This window comes from Rhea pennata, chromosome 10 (assembly GCF_028389875.1).
Source record: "Rhea pennata isolate bPtePen1 chromosome 10, bPtePen1.pri, whole genome shotgun sequence".
NCBI classification, from domain to species: Eukaryota; Metazoa; Chordata; class Aves; order Rheiformes; family Rheidae; genus Rhea; species Rhea pennata.
In genome coordinates, this window is record NC_084672.1 from 18304657 (window position 1) to 18319474 (window position 14818).

A 14818-nucleotide genomic window follows, 5' to 3' on the forward strand; every position below is an offset into this window, starting at 1 on the left:
CTATCAAAACACGAGAAAACCACAAGATAGTATTTAGTGATTGGGACATTCATGGGCCATCTTTCCTCTGAAGAGTCCCCCAATGTAAAATATCAATGTCATAGGAACAAAATGAGAAGAACAAGAAAAAAGAACGATTCCAGTCAGGTACTGCTACAAAGGTAACAATTGTCTACAGAATGGCTACATGCTCAATAAAATTAATCCAAATTAATTTAATCGGATCTGTCCAAGTCTTCAAGTTCCTTTGCAGACACCTTCATTTGGGAATAAAACGCAGCCTTATTAGCTAAACCTAATTTGGTTCAGCTCATTTTGCTTTCAAAGCAAATTAAACTGAATTCACTGGAGGCCACTTCAATTATGAATGGGAGAGTGCACACAGGGACCTGCTGGGATTTAAGGTGCCCTCTTTAAATTCCTACCTTTAGTTAAGTTGCATTAATTTTCTCCAGTATCCTGTATAGACAAGCCTTGAACTGATACATTATACATAGAAGTGGAAAAATTAGAGAATGAGGAAAGCTATGCTGAAGAATCTTTAGTCAACACATTAAAACCTCCCTGGAACCAGCAAAGAAGTACTATTATCCAAAAGAAGAGAATGGCTGTGTTCAATTATTTTAAATTCAGTTTTAGAAAGAATATCATCTAAGTTCAGAGATCAGTTGGGGAGTACACAGCTACACTCCTGTTTCCTGAAACACTGTTTATTTAATGCTCTTACTATTTTCTCACTTACTTGAATTCCTTGAAGCTAAAACTATTGATAAAGGACTCCGCTGAATCATCTTTTGAGAGTAAATTTGAGAATTACAGGTTATAATCCCAAATCAGCTGCTAATGACTAAGATAAAGTAGAAAAAAAGACTGAAAAGATCATGCTGTATTTAAGAGCTAGAGCACACTCCTAATGAAGAAACATGGAAAGCTGAAGGCACTGAATACCTTAGACCACCTGAAGTCTTCTGAAGATCTTCAGAAACCACCTGCAAACACTGATATCAAAGGCTCTGAAAGGTTCTCTATCTGTACTCCACCACCAATTGCAGCCTAAAGCACAGCAGCAGTGCTGTGCCGGATGCACATGCAGGGGGGTGAATTCAGCTATTCAGATGGCGCTTCTGCACCACTGTTCTGTGGGAATGCTTTCACAACTGTCTTTTCATGGCGCTTCAGAGAGATTTTCTAAAACAGACTCTTACTCAAGAATGATTATGTTCTCAGAGGGGAAAAAAATGTCATAGATAAATGACAAGTCCATGGGAATGGGAGGCCAGATCTGAAATAACTCAACAAATAGGAGACAGCCTTTCCAAGTAGGGATCCTCTATATCCTTCAGTCAGTATTTTTTCAGGCTAAAAAAAGATTATTGATATCATGCTTTTGCTTTCATCCTGGACAACACATAAGGAGCCTGACCATAAGATAGCCTTTCCCTTATTTTATTCACAAAAGCTCTCATAGTATGCTAATTGTATTCTGGCAGAAAGCAGCAATGCAAGAAATAAGTGTAAAGCCACTTATGAAAATGAAACTTCCCCAAAACAGAAGAGCATCCATTTTAAATCTAATTCAAATACACTTTTACTTGGGGGAACAATAAGGAAATAGTGTATTATTGTACTGTACTGAAAATACAATAATTAGGCTTTCAAATGTTAATCTGAGGCTTAGTATTAAATGCATAATTTCATTAAGTAACACACATATCTTTTACGTTAGAAAATATCCCTATGGAACAGAAAGTATGAAAATATGAACATGCTTTTTTCCTCATTTAGAAGTGTTTCCTAATTTTCTCCCTCGTTTACAAGTTTTTCCAGATGCTGCAAGAAAAAAAGTTGCTTATAAATATTGAATACATTCCTCCAAATATGTCATCCTTCTTCCAGATAAAGAAGGTAGTCTAATCTTCCACAGTTTTCTCTCACATACACATACTGCATACTCTGCAAATATGCATGCATACCATTTACTTCAGTATGCAAAAAACAAGAGGTCTGAAAAAACATTACTGGATATATAACATGCAGTTTCATTAATTTAAGTTTGTAATGTATTAAAAATGTAACATTTAGGCTGATGGGCACTAAGAAACAAATGTAGCTCAGCAATCAAAACAACAAAAAATGGTTTAGTCACTTGCTGTTTCTTGTATTTTGAGTTATTTAGCACCCTAATTCCACATTGCCAATTCTAAAATTAATTGTCATAGCAACAGGAATATAAGTCTTCATTTACAATGCAGATAATCTTTTAGATAATGCTTCTCATGCGTAACCTCTGATCTTATTTTCCATTGATTGAAGCAAATTTTTAACAGGAGAGAGGAACTGCACACAGACAGGTATAACACGTTGGCATGCAGTGGTCAGGAAGCAGCTCAACCTCAACATCTGCTTTACAGCAAGTTATTTCCCTCAATACTTTCATTTATGAACAAATAGTTGATACTGAAAAAAACAGACTGCTAAGATTAGTTCACTTAAGACCGCTTACTTCTGAGCCAGAAATAGCTGCATGGCTGATTAAAGCTACCTTTAAGCAAGTTTTTCATTTTGCTTACTTTCAACAGACTTTGAATACGATTTCCTTGAGGCATGCGTCAGATGGGCATTATACTGCTGTTTTTTGGTGAGGAAAATAATCCATTTCTGCCACAGTAGAAGGTATGAATAAGCAGAATTGTGTCCCCTGAGAAATCTGGAAAAGAAGACAGGATATTAATCATACTTATTCTGCATTATTTGAATAATAATAATGATAATTGCTAAAAACCAACTTCATCCTTGTCCTCAGCAACTTACTGAATGCAATACTTTTGATGCAGATAAATACATAAAATATTTTTCATTAAAAGGATTACTTGAACACATCTAAGACAATTAAGAAGAAAAGAATTCTGAATGCAAAAAACCACCTTCCTATCATAGGTGAAAATAGTAATTCACAGTTAAAAATTCCTCAAACAGTTTTCTTTCTTAAGGTTCATAAAATGCAAATTTACAGGTTTCTCTTTTCATAAGCTATCAAGATCTAAAGTAATAAACCAGCAAAGAGTTATTGAGGAGAAGACTTATCTTAACTAGTACAGTTATTTTCTGCATGGAAAAAAGGGACAACTACTTGAAGAAACAAAAGAAACACTATTACAAGGACAACACTTTTTTAAGAAATAGAAATAAGATTATATACAAAGGTAAATGCTATTTCTCAAGTATAATTACCATTGCTTGCAAGTACATAATCCAATTACTATGAGCTTTATCTTGTTATTTTACAAGGCATTTAAGATGAGTTTTACTGTCTCTATTCTTTAATTCGTTCATGAAATTCATACACTTGCAACTGAGTCCAGCCGTATCAAGATCATTATTTAGCAGATACCTGGCCAAGACTTTTCACCATGGAAAATATTCTTTCCAATATTGCTTTTAAAACAGAAATAGACAAGTATTTGAAATGAAATACACAGAACTTCATCTTAAACAGGCCTTTTGAGAAAAAGAAAGCCTTTAGCACAATCAACTGAGGTCAGAAAATTTCTTCAGTAGGAATGAACATTCACAATACTTTACCACGTTTTTCCTATTTTTGACTGATACCACAGTAACCACAGCCTAAAAGCTAAAGATTTGACCCAGTTTTTAGGAGTGCCCTAATTCTGAGACTCGCACCTCATTCTTGCCCTAAGCTCAAAAGGGACCCCCCTTTTCTGTTTCCAACCCCGGACTGAACACTCTTTCCACAATCTCTTCAGTAGCTTAGCACAGTGTTGAAACCCTTCTCTATGAATCATTTTTTGAACCTGGATGAACATTTCTCTGCAAATCTCAAACCACCAGTCACTTTCATTACTTTTGTTTCAGGCATGCAATTCACAGTAATTAACATAAAAGTATTATCTTTTATGATAACATATAACACCTTTGTGTTTAGTTTCTGTTAAGATTAGGCTTCATCAGTGCAAGTCCTACATTCAGAACAAGGTTCACCAAGCATTGCATTGCTTACTGGTTCTTTGCAAAGATTTAATTTAGCTTTCCATCATTTAAGCAGCATCTGAATGAATAAGAGACTAATAATGAGGAAGTAGGAATATGTCTGAAGTGTGAACTGATAGGATCATCTGAAGGAAAAGCTTTTTGTACTGAAGTTGACCATCAGTATTTAGGTCCTCTTAAAGAGAAATTACAAGCACCAAACTGATTATTCTAGTTGTCACAGAAAGAGTCTTAGCCATGTTTTGCAGAGGACTGTGTTGCAAACTGTGGTAGGGGCAATGGGTAGAAGATTGGAAACACAGCATCTGTCTGCAGTTTACCTACAAAAGATCTGTAACTTCAGTTAATGTTTCATATTGATGTAAACACTTTTGACAGCTATGTTATTCCCCAGAGCAAAGTAGCTCTTTGACTATCTAATCTTTCAATGATCAGTTCTTGAAGAGTCTACAGTGGTAGTACAAACAGTTTTTCTTTTCTAACGAAAGGTACTGGACCTTCATCTCTTGAAATTTCTTTGCAATCAATGCATGAGAAACACCTTCAACTTCACCCATTTCCCTAAGTCTCTATAGTCTATCACAAGCTACTGATGCAGAATAAGATTCCTCCTCTAACCTGAAGCTACATGTTAAACACATGGTGTTAAATTCCAGTAGCAAAAACCAAAACTAAACCAAAACAAAAAGATCAGAGTTTATTCATTACTCTGACTAGCATTTTTCCATGTGAGAACTGGAATACATCTTTCCCTTCCTTGGTTTATGTTCCTGGTGGTATTCTCAGAAAGTGTGTGCAATGGATTGAACTGACAGGGATACAGAGGCAGAAGCTCAAACTGCATAAAAAGTGTTACCATTATGAGCTTTGTATGAATAGTCTTATTGGTACAATTTTCCAAGCATACATTATCTTCTTGTACACAGACTTGAGGGAGGCTCAAATGCTTAATTTATGTGAAGTGCATAGTCTACCCTTGAAGACTTTCAATACAGTCCTTTAAAGCGGAATCTTCAGCATATTCAGGCCTTGAAGTATACTATTCAGCTGCTATTTTCAACACAGAGTTTGATTATCCGTTGCTCTGCACTTTGTTTTGTTCCTTATATCAAGGAAAAACAAATAATGGTAATTTTTTGCAGGTTTCCCTTAAAAAGGCTGATTCCACTGATTTGGTTCATCCCATAGGTTCAGTGACAGAAAAGAGAGGGAAATTGCACATCCCTCTAAGTTCCCCCCAACGTCAAAGGAGAGAAATGAACTTCTGATATTCACACCTTATACAAAGAGTAACCTTGGAAGTCCTTAGATGTGTATAATGTAGAAAGAATACTAAGCATCAGGCATTCACATAATATTGCTTGAATTGCTTGAATGGTAAGCATATCAGCTTACTGTATACAAGAGCTAAACAAGCTACAGCAGGAAAAGGCTCACACAGACACATGCAGCAAAACAGAAGTGGTAACTTCCCCCAACCCCAGGACTCTCACCCTTGTTTCTGTGAAATCTTACGTTCTTCAGTTATTGCATTTCGGTTGAAAGGGTAAGTTAAGGACAGTAGAAGGCTTAATTATGTTTCCTGCTTAAAACTATGCTTTAATGTCATCTGCAGCATTTTCAGACCAGGTAGAGATACAGAAGAAAAAGTAATGATACGAGACAAGGATCTGGAGTGATTAGTTTCACAACATTTTGAAAATGCTTAAGTATAGCAACTCCTCTCTGTGTGTTTCACTTAAACCACATAAGTAATTGACAGCCTGTGAAGAATCCATTAGGAAAACTGAAAACCATGTGTTAGACAAATCCACTGGGAAAGCACCTTTCCCCCTGTTTGAACTGTACACAACAATCTATCACAGAGACAGTATTAAAGGTCACTGAACAGCTCAGTAGCTATGCTGCTGCCTGAGCAGTCACAGCCCGCCATGTAGGAGGTCAGAGCATGAATAGTCTACTATTTCACAACTCAGGGTACCAGAAAAGCAGTGCAGTGAGAGTCATGGATTCTATCTGATACTGAGAAAGAACTGAGATATAGCTATAAACAAAGATAACTGATGCTAACCTGTTTAAGTGTTCCAAGATACTCATTCTCACAGACACAGCAGCAGGATTAAAGTACAGTTCCTTTAAACATATGTCCAATCATTGGAATCTTTTGCTTATGCTAAAAATTTGCAAGTTAGTGTCAGGGTTATGGAAAAAAACATGACAGTAAGACCTAAGCACGATTAATTCAATATATGTTCAACAAAACCAGATTAATCTGGTGATTTAGTTGCACAATACGTTGTTTCAATAATGGGTTAATTCTTAAACTCTCTGCCAAAGTGGTGCAAGTAGGAAGGCGCAAGGGAGTTGTCATTGCTAACTGAACAGGGTGGAAAGGGAAAAATCGCAGCAAACTTTGTCCAACCATTTAAGCAAATATCTACCAACTCTGAGTTAAGTCCTGAAGAAATTGCCAAGAGAGGTCCTATTGCAGTTGGAAAGATCTGTTTTCACTCCTAGGGAAAGAAAAAGCAGTTATCTGGGCCAAGTGAAGAGCAATGTCAAAGAAACACATTAGGCTGAAGGTCTCAGGTCTAGCCTACATAAAAGATTTCCACTGATTGATATATATGCATAAATTGTTTCTTAAAGAGGAGGAGGGATTTCTTTGTGATAGACAATTGCAAGTGAAGTCATCTAGTTTTGAGAACGGCTCTTCATTAAAACTTAAAGTAAATATAAAATGCCCTAAGCAGCCATAAAGATCTCTTTCATTTAGTCAAACCAATTTGGTAACATTCTGTAAATTTTCTCTCACTACAAATAAGTTGTAGCTACCAATAAAATCCTAAAACCTGAGAATCTTCTTCTGCTACAATATTTGCTGTAATTCAGAAAACATAAAAAATAAAACAAGATAATTAACAGGAGATACTGATTCAAGGTCAACAAGGAGAACTGGAAGTTGATGATTGAAGGAAGCTATTATAAGGGAATATGCAGAAGAATTGTATGCTAGAAAAAAAAGTATCAGCAACTAACATTCAGCAATTGATATTAAAATACTGCAGCCTAATTTTTGAGAGATGTGGAACATTTCTTATCAACTTCAGGAGGAACAGTGGATATTCAGTCTCTAAAAGTAGACTATTAGTTTTAATTGCCACTACTGTAATAATCTATTATTACATTCTATGAAAAGCAGGACACAGTTGGAGTTAAATATCAGTATATGAAATAGGAAATTCATAAAGCTGGAAACAAAATGGAAATTGCTATTGATTACAGAAGACAAGTGAGGATGGGGGAGACAAAAAACCTCCATCACACTGAAGATAAATGTCTATAGGCAGCTGTTAAAGAAAATAATAATAGTGCAGGTTTAAAGGTATGTACTAAATTCACCTATGAAAATAGAGCCCATAAACTTGAAAGAAGAACAATCTATTTCGTAATACAACCTACCCATTGTTGACTATTGCAGATGAAAAAGGAGAGAAAAATATGAAAGAACTTGTATTCTCCTTGAGCCTTGGTCAAGTCTGATGGCAACATTGCTCTGAATAACATAAGTCTCTAACCTGTATTTTTGTCTGTTTTAAAAAATAAAAGAATCCTGGAAAGCATATAGTTTGCAATAGATTGTTCATAAAATAAGAATTCCTTTTTTTTTTTTTTTTTTTTTTAATAAAGACACATCTGCTTAGCTCTTTGGAAGTTGGTGGTCCTGATTATTTTCTGGAAATCATCTATCATTGCTCTGGACTCTACATACTGTTAAATTATTAGAAATTTTTCAAATCAGCATAGCACAGAATTGTTATTCCTGACAAGCAACTTTAATTATTAGCCAGAGAGGCAAGGAAAAAGAGAAGGATCCTGTTACTTCTCATTTTTTCAAAAAGAAAGATGTGAAGGTGGATAGGAATGCTATGGTTTTAATAAGGTGTTATATGAGATATAAACAGCTGAGAAGAAAAAAAAGAGAGAGAGAGAGAGAGAACCCATTATTATTTGATGTATGGAGTGGTCTTAAGACAACAGGGCAGTAGCGACTTGTTAAGACAGGTGCTTGGCAAACACGGATGACTTTAGATCACATAAAGGGTGGGGCAGGAAAGTCTTTTCAGATTTTGCTTGAAAACATGTTCTTCCATCATCTGCAAAAAAGGCAACTAATTGCACTGATTAAAATCATGGTAGACCAAAGTGCAAGAAGCAAGGAAATTCTGTCCAGGATAACTCTCATATCCCTGCTCAGTTTTGCAGAAATTTAAGAAATAACATGTTTTTACTGTTTATATCAGACTCATCTTGCCACTATATCAGCCAATCTGACAGATAGTGAACTTGTGCAGTATTTGCTCATCGGAATCAGCTCTTCTCTTATTTACAAATATTTTGGAAAAGTCTCTTGTTTTTCTCTCTGCTAAACAAATCTAACAATCAGCAGTACTCTCTGATTTTAGGACAGACAGAACAGGTTAATTTCAGAGCTATGGTCACTACAGGTAGAAAAGTAAACCATCTTTGAGGAATTTTATGAGATGTCAGAAAGAAAAAAGGTACAAGTTGAACTACATCTAGCTGATAGTAATTTGGATTTGTTAGCATCCGAGGAAAAGCGGTGGTATCGAGGAAATCAGAATGACATCAACTAGTCAAATGCTTAAACATGGATCAGAACTAACCTGGAACCACTACTGATTGTGTTTTAAATAAACAGAGATGAATCTGGTTACATCATGTAATTAACTCAAACTACACAGCAACTAATGTTTTCTTAAGTATAACATTAATGTATAGTATACTATGGTTATGATCTGTAAAAACAAGAGGCTTCAACTGAACAGAAGAAAAACTCCATCACAAATAGTTTTTATCTTAAAAAGATTTAGCTGTAAGAGCACTTCTCAAGCAACTTCAAACAGCCTTCCTAGGCGATGCTTTTATCCTCCTAGAATCAGGAGGGGTTTTCTGTTTGTTTTTTTTTTTTTTTTTTTTTTAACAAATAATCATGTTCCATCTAATCATCAAGCAATTCAGCAGATGCTTTGGGAATCAATGAAATAACTGCGATTGCAGCCTGATAGCATGGCTTTACTGACTGTGGTAAGTCAGGTGGGTAGGTGGCTGAAAAGATCCTTCTGCCAAGTGCCTCCCAAGAAGGCAAGTGAACTTACAGCACTTACAGTTTCTAGGTGCTTTGTGTGGTTCTGGAACACGTAAGACTGGGTGTCTTTTCCAGTTCCCAGTATCTTGTCATTGAATGATCCCTCTGGACAAGAACATAGAGGATAATAATCTTGTTGGGAGATAGCTTCCAGTATGCTCAAGCATCAGTGATCTCAAGTAAGGATCAAAATCTCCTTCCACGTTTTTTTGGCTGAGAAAGAAAGGACAAAGAGGAATGTGCAAACATTCTTTTCAGTAATATTTCTGTTCTAGAAACAGCCACAAATCAAGTACATCCTTTAATGTCTGTTCTTTTGTGTCTGATTAAGTATCTCAAGCTGTTTGCCTATTTATGATATATTTGGAGTCTGTAATCAAAGTGTTTAACTTTATGAGCCATTCTCCTTCATTAAGATATGACAGAAAACTTTAGACACAGGTTGGTGTCCAGGCTAGGTAGCCAGTGGCACACTGCCAATGGTAAATTATGCTTCAGGTTACATGGAACTCACATGCAGCCTCGTTTTAAAATGAATGCTTAAGGAGAACAAGCCACAGCAACAAAGCAGAGCTGTGAAAGATCTTCATGCTCGAGGTAATAGTACCAGAGTTGTATTCTGAATAGGAGTGCACTAAAACTGCAACTCCAATTATGCTGTCTAAACTGAGAACCCTTTTGAAGGCCAGCAGCTAAAGAATAAAATTATTGTTTGCCTGCTCTGGAGAGTTTAAAAGTTCCTTGATCTCTCATGCACTAGTGAGCTGTCATGTGAAGTAGTCAATGATTTCCTTCCCACTTTGTATTAGTTTTTAAACAAGAAGGTCTATAACATATGAGAGGAAGTGCTCAAATCTTAACTCTTTCATATATGCCTACTCTTTTTCTGAATATCTAAAGACTTATTTAAGTCAAATATGCTGAAAATAAGAGTAGAAGCTGATTCTGCTCGGACTTCAAAAACAATTACTAATTGTGCTGTATGCTATATTTGGACATATGTATTGGTATAAAGCTTGCACCACAGATGTCAGAAAAGACACAAGTTTCTTCTGGTTGTCAGAAGCAAGAGGGAAGGCTTTCTGGAATACTGCAAACAGCGCAGCAAGCTTGCGCTCCAGAAGCCTGCAGGGGGTTTGTCACAAGAAGAAAAACATTTGTATAACAATGACATAGCTGCAAACACAAAGGGAAGACTTCATTCACTAGGTCAGCTAACTCAACACTTTCTTTGTATATATTGTACATATTTCTTTATAATATATTAAATTCTGCTAAGTACAATCACTGAAAACAAACTTTTCTAATTTCTGCATAAAGCAAACAATCATTCTTTAATAGAACAAAAAAGCCTTACCAATAAAAATTAATTCAATTATTACTTATTGTTTTACAACCCAGATATTTGAGAGCCTGTTTGTTAGTTTATTACACCATCAGTGCACAATTCATTTTTATCAAGCAGCAACATGAAATAACAGGAGAACACAATGGAAACAATCACATCTCCTAGCTTCCAGTGAAATATATGGAACATTACTATGTGCAATACACATTTTGCAAAGAATGTTGATTCAGTTCCAAGTTTAGGTGAACAAGACCAGGAATTAGAAGTCGAGAACTTAACTACAGTGTATGTTTGACCCCTTTTGGTCTTGATATCTACTACTTGCCAAATGCCTTTTCATCTTATAAGAATGTTAAAGATTCTCTAGTCCATAAAGAACTAATTGCTCCAGAAGAGGTTTTTTTTAGCATCTTACTGGCCTAGTTTGCACTGTAGCCTTTTTTAGTTACTCAAAAAGATTTTATTCTCTTTGGATATAGTTTACAAAAATTTCTAACATTCATGTGAAACCAACAGTGTCAAGCCTTTCATGCTTGAAATCTATAGAGGTAATTCAGGAAGAAACATGAAAGATGTTTTACTTGAGAAAGAAGTTACTTCCTGTGTTCTATCAATATTAGCTGCTTCTTCTTCAAGCTATATAAACAACACTAGCTTCTCAGACCATATGCTCTTTTGCCCCTACATACTTTAATACAATTGAGACACCAGGTATGGATAATTCTCACCTGATTACACTGAAATTCTTTTTTCCCCACCCAAGACAATTCAAGACTACATTAATTTACTCATAACTTTGTGAATGTCAATGAACTGAGATATAGCTTGGGTTAAAGTTTGGCTTTGCAATGTTAAGTATTTGTTAGAGAAACTTTGCAACACCTAGAACAAAACACATTTATGTTTTGAACTATCTTCATTTTAACGCTTTAATAAATTAGAAAGTTTCTGGCTGCCTCATTTAAAACTTTAGTGCTTCAAGAGAGACAAAGATCATAGTCTGACTATTTTCTCACATTATACCACTATTACATTTGTTATCTGATAGTTTTATTTCAGCTGCTTCTCCTGCTTCCTTCACTTCTCCCCATCTGGAGTGCAGTTCCACACCGACTCCAAGGCCATTCCTGCTGAAGAGGCCGTGTTCCTATCATCCCCAGAGCCTGTTCTCCTATCCTCCCTCGTACTGCCACTAGTAATCATCTGATCCAAGGTTAAGCCAATTCAGGATACTAAACTTGAAGAAAACCTTCCGTGGGTTTATTCTGCAATACTAGCTTGTTAAGAGTTCAGAGATGTGCAAGTACAGAGGAAGTGGCTTGAGGGGATCAAACTTGCTGTTAGATCAGCTTAGCTGTATCATGGGACTCACTCAACATCATACATGCCTTCTCTGCAACATGTACCCCTTACCCTTTCTCCTGAACACCTCTTTCTTTCTCTCCTTCCTTGTTTCGCTCATTTTATCCCACGTTATAAAACAAATAAAAATAATAAATGTAATGTTTACACTCATCAGTGCTTGCATGTTTCCTCCTTTCCCTTATCCCTTAATTGGTCACATCCATTTAGACACAAGCTGTAGTATACTATTTGGGTTAGTCTGTAGAGCCTATGCTAACATGCACATCTTATTAGGAACCGCAACAACAGAAAACAGAATTGAAATCCTCAAACTAAATACCTATATATAGAATGTTTAAATATAACAAAAGTTTTTAAACTGTGAGAAATGTTTAAAGTATGTCCCTTCTACTGTCATATCTCGATTAAATTCACGTTACAATATTTTAAGGCTTTCATAGAAAAAAATGAATTTATTTAAAATGATGGCCCCTTTTCTAAATTGACACATGTAAGGTCAATGACATTTTCTTAAAAATACATCCTGGTTCCTGGACTGTCCAGATCTTTAAAGGGCGAACACCATGTATTAATAATAAAAAGCTACATGTCTCATTCTTTTCATGTGTGTTTATAGTTATCCAGCTTAAAAAAAAAGCCATAGCTTTCCCGAGAAGGCGGCCTTTTCAAGATAAACAATCATTTCCTGGAATTTCATGAGAACCAACCTTGGACAGAATCAACTAGAAACGAATAAGAACTCTGACCTATGTGCTGCTAATTCAAAATCAGTCTACTTCAAATGCTATCAAAGTTTAATCTGTAATCCATTTCTTTGTTAGTCTTCTGGGACAGGTTGATTCAAATCTCAGAAAAGTACTGCCTCCAAAAGCCATAGCATCAGTGAGGTTGGAAGGGACCTCTGGAGATCATCTAGTCCAACCTCCCTGCTCAGCAGGGTCACCTAGAGCATGGTACACAGGGTTGCATCCGGGCAGGCCTTGAAGATCTCCAGAGAAGGAGACTCCACAACCTCTCTGGGCAACCTGCTCCAGTGCTCCGTCACTCTCACAGGGAAGAAATTCCCCCTCACGTTCAGACAAAACTTCCTGTGCTTCAATTTCTGCCCATTGCCTCTTGTCCTGTCACATGGCACCACTGAAAAGAGTTTGTCCCCGTTCCCTTGACACCCTCCCTTCAGGTACTTGCACACATTGATAAGATCCCCCCTCAGTCTTCTCTTCCTTCCCCAGGCTGAAGAGGCCCAGCTCTCGCAGCCATTCCTCACAGGGCAGGTGCTCCAGCCCTCTGATCATCCTTGTAGCCCCACGCTGGACTCTCTCCAGCAGCTCCATGTCCCTCTTGTACTGGGGAGCCCAGAACTGGACGCAGTACTCGAGATGAGGCCTCACCAGGGCTGAACAGAGGGGCAGGATCACCTCCCTCGACCTGCTGGCAACAGTCTTCCTAGTGCACCCCAGGATACCATTGGCTTTCTTGGCCACAAGGGCACATACACTTTCTTAAATGCTTTACAATTTCTTACAGTCTATCTGTGTTCCAGCCTTCAATGACAAGAGTCAAAAGCAGAAGTTCTGAAGGCCCACAATGAAGTCCAGCAGAATTCTAACTTAAAAAAAAAAAAAAAAAAAAAAAAGAAATCCTACAATAAAGATGAACTTATTATTTATCACAAGAACAACTTATAAAAAATTATTTATATAAATAATAATTTTGCAGCTAGGAAAATTTTATTAGATTTGAAACTTCTTCCTCTTACTATAATGAGCTTTAGTGTCAGAATTAACATATTCATAGTATCACTATCCAGATCTTATTTGTGCTTTCTTCTCCTCCATGCTCTTCTGACTTTTGTGGAAACCCAATTTCTACAGCAATGACAGGACAGGAGAACATGAAAAACAATTTTTCATCTCCTTTCAGTGAACCATGAGTAACTATCATGACTGCAATCTTAGTGTGCTTAGACAAGACATTTCAACAGCAAACTAGGTCTTACTGTTTCATCACACTGAAACCTAAAGGGAGAGGGATGTTCATGTGGACCCACAAATGCATTAGAGTTTCTATTAAAGTCTTTAGGGGGAAAAAATCTATTAATTTGTCATCCTTTCTCCACCATTTTGAATCATTAAACTCAAAGTAAGTAAAATGCTCTCCTTTCCATTAGGCCTTCAGTTCTTCTGTTCAGGTTGAAGCCTCTAAATATTACAGAAATGAGCTTCCAAACCAAAAGATTCTCAGAAAGAAGACAGAGAAATTATATCACAAAGCAAATCTTTGAAGACTGCTGGTTAACTGTTTTAATTGCTTGATTGTTTTCAAGCAGTGAGAGTATAAAACTGTAAATTTTTACTGCTAAGCCACCAAAAAACACAACCAGCAAATTAACTGTAAAGGGAAGTATGCAAGCACTTGAAGCTGGTAACCACACTGCATATCTCTAAAGGATGCCTTAGCAATGATGAGGTTTCTGAAAGAAATATTCCTCATTAAGCAAAGCATTCAACTAATCAAGACCTACAAATGATACAGCCATGATAGGTAATCTTTTACATACCTACAAGTGGTAGGTATGTAACTAGACCTACAAGCTGGTCTAGTTAAACACCAATATGGGTAACTTCAACCAATCTAATATCTCTCTGAATTTTCACTGGACACAGAGGCCTGAAGAGCCACGTGATGTTACTGTCTTAGAGATGGCTTCTTTCAGTGATGGAAAACATGACCCTATACAGCAGTTTGTACAAAAGAAGATGCATCACATTTCTCAGTATGGAATAAGTATTTTACTCTACTTTTAGTAATTACCAGAAGTCTTTTATTTCATGACAAATAAGAATAGGAGTCTAGTCCACAATGATGAAATAAGGAATGCAGCTTGTTAGGGCACATGCCAGAGGCAAAGGGCATTAACTAGAACG

At 36.5% G+C, this 14818-nt stretch overlaps 1 protein-coding gene across 2 annotated transcripts in view; it reads right to left on the reverse strand.

Annotated features, from left to right (window-relative positions):
* The window catches only part of OTUD7A (OTU deubiquitinase 7A), a 149883-nt gene that overhangs the window by 76662 nt on the left and 58403 nt on the right, over nt 1–14818 (reverse strand). The window contains exons 1-2 of one of the 2 annotated variants that reach the window (XM_062583668.1): nt 9198–9283; nt 2571–2707 (exon numbers count right to left, since the gene is read on the reverse strand). The gene's annotated coding sequence lies outside the window, so the exon portion shown is untranslated. Of the gene's footprint in view, nt 1–2570; nt 2708–9197; nt 9284–14818 lie in introns of those variants that run through there. The other variant, XM_062583667.1, reaches the window with a different exon arrangement.